Raw genomic sequence first — 6,583 nt, forward strand, 5'->3', positions numbered from 1 at the left:
TGATTTAGTTTGTGAAACATGAATTATTGTGGTCAGCTGACTCCTAATTTGATGTGTGTGTGTGTCTTGCTGATACTGATTTACAATCAGTTGGAGGTAGGGTTAGTCTGTGTCATGGTCTTGAACAGAAGTCCCTTCCTATAGAATTGGGGAGCAGCCGCGGCTCGAAAGAGATGGGAATGGTGAGCGGGGTGGCGACGGGAATGGTGCGTGTTGTTTCAGTTGCAGAGGCTAACAAAACGTGTCACGAGCTGGTGGAGATCATCAACGGGTGGCAGGAGCTCTTCTAGGAAGCAAGGGAAGATTTGAAGAAGGCGAATGCCAGGATCGTAGAAATTACGGTTGAGAAGAACAATCTCCTTGAAAAGCAAGTTGGTTCATTGCAGGAATCGGTTGCAGCTGCGAAGCGACATGACGAGGATGTGAAGGCGCTGAAGAAGGATATTGATGAACTACGCGCGGCGCAAACCAGCAAGAATCGGTTGTTGCAGGAATCGGCCGCAGGTTTGAAGCGACATGACGAGAATATGAAGGTGCTGAAGAAGGAGATTGATGAACTGCGCCGGGAGCAAACCAGCAACAAGGTCATTGGGGACTAGGTATACAGCGGCGTCCCTGGCTGTTGTGTGCGTCTGGTGTTCTTAAGCAGTGGAGTGGAGTTTCTTACCTTTACTTGTGAAATTTCGCTGTCAGCTACCTTGCAAACAAAATGTATTTTGGTTTCGAGTATCGTTGTAATTAGACGCCATTACTTATGATGCACGGGACATGAAGTCTCTGCATCCACGGTTGTTAACCTAGTATTGTAATGACTTGTGTACTGATGAAGGCGTGTATGTTCGTGGCTTTTCTGTGTTGCATTGTTTTGGGTCACAGACACGGGCTTGCATCCCACAGATTCATGGTGTGGTTTTATATAGAGTCACGTTCGCCTGTATTTGTGTTCGAAATGTTCCCGTCGACTCATTGAGAAAAGTAGGCACGTATGCAGGTGAATCCAATGGGGGAATGGTTTCGTCTTTTGCATAGTCACGTTTGTACGTTTAACATGGAAAGAAAGCAGAATGAGTTTAGATGTTAGCGCTAGCTATTTGCTTTGTGAGGTTCGAGAGTCGAGTTGTTTAAAAGCATAAGTTCCTTGTTTTTAAAAGCCACGGTTCTGTACTGAGTTACGTCGCACTTCTTTTATTAGAATCACGGACGTGAAGTGAATATAGCGGCGGACGATGACTTGTGCACTAACGATGGCGTGGACGTTCGTATCAGTGTTAAGGGTCACAGGCACGGGCGTGAAGCGCTAAAAGGCATATTTCCCTATAATATAGAGTCATGGTCTCGTGCGTTTGTGTTCCGAATTGTTCCGTCTACTCGATCAGACGGTGAGGCACAGGCGTTCAGCCCACAAAGGATCTTTAATTCGAGAGACCCACCGGAATTGGTTCAGATGTGAACACCCACTGTTTACTCTGTGAGGCATGAAATGGCCTATTTGAGAGACACTGGTGTGGTATATTCTTCGCACGGTCATGGGTCCCAGGAAGGCACAACGTTTTATTGTGTAGAGTGACGTTAGATTGTCTGGGTGTTCCGGATGGCGTGGTTTTATGTAGAGTCATTCGCCTGTATTTGTGTTCGAAATGATTCCGTTGACTAGTTCAGTAGAACAGGCACGGACATGAATGCCATCAGGGCATGGTTGGGTCTGTCGGAGAGTCACGTTTTGTAGGTTTATTGTTGAAACAAAGCGGAATGAGTTTAGGTGTTAACGCTAAATGTTTACTTTGCGAGTGGCCGGTTTGAGAGTCGAGGTGTTTAAAAGCGTAGTTTCCTTGTTTTTAAAAGCCACGGCTCTGTGCTGAGTTGCGGGGCGCTTCTTTTATTAGAAGCATGATGTGAGGTGTTTAAAGGCACGGCGTGGTATTGTGTAGAGTGATGTTAGTTTGTCTTGGTGTTCCATATGGCGTGGTTTTATGTAGAGTCGCGTTCGCCTGTATTTGTGTTCGAAATGATTCTGTTGACTCTCTCAGAATAAGAGGCACCGACATGAATGCCATCCGGGCATGTTTGGGTGTGTCGGAGAGTGACGTTTCGTAAGTTTATTGTTGAAACAAAGCGGAATGGGTTTAGGTGTTAACGCTAAATGTTTACTTTGCGAGTGGCCGGTTCCAGAGTTGAGGTGTTTAAAAGTGTAATGTTTTTAAAAGCCACGGCTCTGTGTGGTGCTTCTTTTATTAGAAGCACTGGCGTTAAGTGACTATAGCTACGGTTCTGTACCAGGTATCGACATGACTTGTGCACTGACGGTGGCGTGGACATTCGTGTCAGTGTTAAGGGTCACAGGCACGGGCGTGAAGCGCTAAAAGGCATGCTGCCCTATAATATAGAGTCATGGTCTCATGTGTTTGTGTTCCGAATTGTTCCGTTGACTCGATTAGACGGTGAGGCACAGGCGTTCAGCCCACAAAGGATCTTTAATTCGAGAGACCCACCGGAATTGGTTCAGATGTGAACACCCACTGTTTACTCTGTGAGGCACTGAATGGCCTATTTGAGATACGCTGGTGTGGTATATTCTTCGCACGGTCATGGGTCCCAGGAAGGCACAGCGTTTTATTGTGTAGAGTGACGTTAGATTGTCTTGGTGTTCCAGATGGCGTGGTTTTATGTAGAGTCACGTTCGCCTATATTTGTGTTCGAAATGATTCCGTTGACTAGTTCAGTAGAACAGGCATGGACATGAACGCCATCAGGGCATGGTTGGGTCCGTCAGAGAGTCACGTTTCGTAAGTTTATTGTTGAAGCAAAGCGGAATGGGTTTAGGTGTTAACGCTAAATGTTTACTTTGCGAGTGGCCGGTTTGAGAGTCGAGGTGTTTAAAAGCATAATTTTCTTGTTTTTAAAAGCCACGGCTCTGTGCTAAGTTGCGTGGTGCTTCTTTTATTAGAAGGACGGCGTGAGGTGTTTAAAGGCATGGCGTGGTATTGTGTAGAGTGACGTTAGTTTGTCTTGGTGTTCCATATGGCGTGGTTTTATGTAGAGTAACGTTCGCCTGTATTTGTGTTTGTAATGATTCCGTTGACTCGCTCAGAAGAAGATGCACCGACATGAATGCCATCAGGGCATGGTTGGGTGTGTCGGAGAGTCACGTTTCGTAAGTTTATTGTTGAAACAAAGCGGAATGGGTTTAGGTGTTAACGCTAAATGTTTACTTTGCGAGTGGCCGGTTCTAGAGTCGAGGTTCTTAAAAGTGTAATGTTTTTAAAAGCCACGGCTCTGTGTGGTGCTTCTTTTATTAGAAGCACGGGCGTTAAGTGACTACAGCTACGGTTCTGAACCAGGTATCGACATGACTTGTGCACTGACAATGGCGTGGACGTTCGTGGTAGTGTTAAGGGTCACAGGCATGGGCGTGAAGCGCTAAAAGGCATGCTGCCCTATAATATAGAGTCATAGTCTCATGCGTTTGTGTTCCGAATTGTTCCGTCGACTCGATCAGATGGTGAGGCACAGGCATTCAGCCCACAAAGGATCTTTAATTCGAGAGACCCACCAGAATTGGTTCAGATGTGAACACCCACTGTTTACTCTGTGAGGCACGGAATGGCCTATTTGAGATACGCTGGTGTGGTATATTCTTCGCACGGTCATGGGTCCCAGGAAGGCACGGCGTTTTATTGTGTAGAGTGACGTTAGATTGTCTTGGTTTCCAGATGATTCTGTTGAATCGTTCGCACTGAAAGGCACAACTATATGCATTACACGGAGTCACATTCGCGTGTTGATTGCAGAAACCCCACCGTTCGACGGGCGTCCCCTCGTATTCGGTGTGAACGCCGCGCCGGAAACCCAAGGGTCCGACGTGCGTTTCCTTCGGCGACGCCGTTCTGGAGGAGGTGGAGGTATTTAATAGAGTGAACGCCACGTGTCGGCGCTGCGGAATCCAAAAGGACCGACGGCCGTCTCATCCGTCAGTGAAGTGAACGCCGCGTGTCACCGTTCCGTCGCCCGAGGTCAAGAAGCAGTTATTTAAGCCGAGAAGTGTCCGCCACCACTAGACATCATCCTGCTTCTCCCTCTTTCGCTGGCAATCTTAGGAAATCACCCATCTTCCTGTTTTCGTTTGTGACGTTTCCCGCCATGGTTTGGCACTAGATAACTACTTATGCGATGCTTACTCCCGAGCGTCGCTTTCAGTTGTAGGAGGACATCCGTTCGGGGCGCGCCGCTCGGGTCGCAACGGGCATGTCTTCGGACTCGCCGGGGCCGGAGGAGATTGGGGAGCTGGAGGAAGTGGAGGGGGATCCGTCGGAGGTCATGCAGGGAGTTGATCCAGTTGGGGGAGATGTGATGGAGGAAGAGGAGGGGGGTGACAAGGACGAGGAAGACGACGTGGAAGGCGTGGACGAGGACAACAAGGAAGGCATGGACGAGGATGAGGAGGACGACAAGGAAGGTGTGGACGAGGACGACGAGGAAGGTGTGGACGAGGATAACGAGGACGACGAGGAAGGCATGGACGAGGATGAGGAGGACGACGAGGAAGGTGTGGATGAGGAAGACGAGGAAGGCGTGGACGAGGATGACGAGGATGTCGAGGAAGGCTTGGGCGAGGATGACGAGGAAGGCATGGACGAGGACGACAAGGAGGGAGATTACGAGGACGACGAGGAGGCTGGTGACGAGGAAGACGAGGACGAGGAGGAGTGGGGTGACGAGGAAGACGAGGCGGAGTTCTATCTGGGTGAGTCGGCCTTGATGGTGGAGCAGACCGCTATCCTGGAGTCCATCCAAGATGAGGCTTATGTGGAGTCCAACGGGCGCTTCCTCCGGGAAGAGCAGGCGAAGACCGATGTGCTCTTCGACGAGCTGGATGCGGAGCAGGAGGCGGAGGCCAACAACGTCGATGTCAGAATGGAGATAGTGGACATCTCCGATGACGGGGAGTAGTGTAGTTTTGTTGGTAGATGTTTGCTTTTCCATGCTTTTTATGCTTTTCATGTTTTGTGTGTCTGTAAAGGTTCAACAATGTCAAGCAATTGTCGTTGTCAGAACGGAGACAGTTTCGTTTCCATGTCAAACAATCGTGTTTTGTTCTTAAGTAGTAGTACTACGCCGTCCAAAATAAATGTGTCAACTTTGCAGTACAATTCACATTATACTGGTTAGTACAGCGTGGAGCGAATTAATTTGTGATGGAAGGTGTATGTTTTATTACAAACTGCAGTTTTAAGTACGATATTTGGGTCGGAAGGCATATGTTTTATTACACTGTATTTTTTTATTATAGATTGCAGATTCAAGTACAAAATAAACGTCTCAACTAGGGCACATATTTGATTCTAGAGATTTCAGTGTGGTTAGATTTGAATATGGTTTCAACATGGTTAGATTCTAGAGAGGCACTCAAGAACATGCACAAAAAAGCCATAAATGTGCTTCTGAGAAGCACCGTCTTGCATGGTTTTACCGCAAGGTGGGATTCGACATTTGTCCAGGACATTCCGGGTTTTATAAGTGTAGAAAGAATTGTTTTTCACTTATATGTTGTGTGGCAGAGGCACGGCAATTACTTTTGTGAGAGGCATGAATGTGCCGACGGAACAGGCACGGTCATGTATGAAATAGGTGCAAGGTGGTCACTTTACTTTACAAGCATGATCGTCGTTCTTGTTGAGGCACGGAGGTGAAAGATGGAGCCTTTGCATCTGCGATAGTCACGTCCTATATTAAGAAGGAAGCAAATCTTCACAGACCCGATACATCGGAAGCTGGATGTAAGGCACGCTCCTGCCTCTGTGTTTACGATGACGTCACGTTTAGTTCTAGTGGGGTGGACGTAATGCTCGGTTTGCTGATTTTTTTGTTGTCAGCAACTTTCTTAACATGTTACGCCCGAGAGAGGCACGGTGTTACCCGACGTAGAGGCATGCATGTAACTAACTGAAGGCATGGAGACGTGATTTCAAGGGAGGTACGGACGCGAAAATAATCGTTATGCAAGGACGTGAAGGTGTGCCTCTGTGAGGGAGTCCTGGATTAGGGGGTGTCCGGATAGCCGGACTATAATCTTTGGCCGGACTGTTGGACTATGAAGATACAAGATTGAAGACTTTGTCCCGTGTCCGGATGGGACTTTCCTTGGCGTGCAAGGCAAGCTTGGCAATACGGATATGTAGATCTCCTCCCATTGTAACCGACTCTGTGTAACCCTAGCCCTCTCCGGTGTCTATATAAACCGGAGGGTTTAGTCCGTAGGACAACAACAATCATACCATAGGCTAGCTTCTAGGGTTTAGCCTCTCTGATCTCGTGGTATATCTACTCTTGTACTACCCATATCATCAATATTAATCAAGCAGGAGTAGGGTTTTACCTCCATCGAGAGGGCCCGAATCTGGGTAAAAACATCGTGTCCCTTGTCTCCTGTTACCATCCGCCTAGACGCACAGTTCGGGACCCCCTACCCGAGATCCGCCGGGTTTGACACCGACATTGGTGCTTTCATTGAGAGTTCCTCTGTGCCGTCATATTTAGGCCCGATGGCTCCTCCGATCATTAACAACGATGCGGTCCAGGGTGAGAC

This window comes from Triticum urartu, chromosome 2A (assembly GCF_056163025.1).
Source record: "Triticum urartu cultivar PI428250 chromosome 2A, HENAU_Tu73, whole genome shotgun sequence".
Classification (NCBI taxonomy): Eukaryota; Viridiplantae; Streptophyta; class Magnoliopsida; order Poales; family Poaceae; genus Triticum; species Triticum urartu.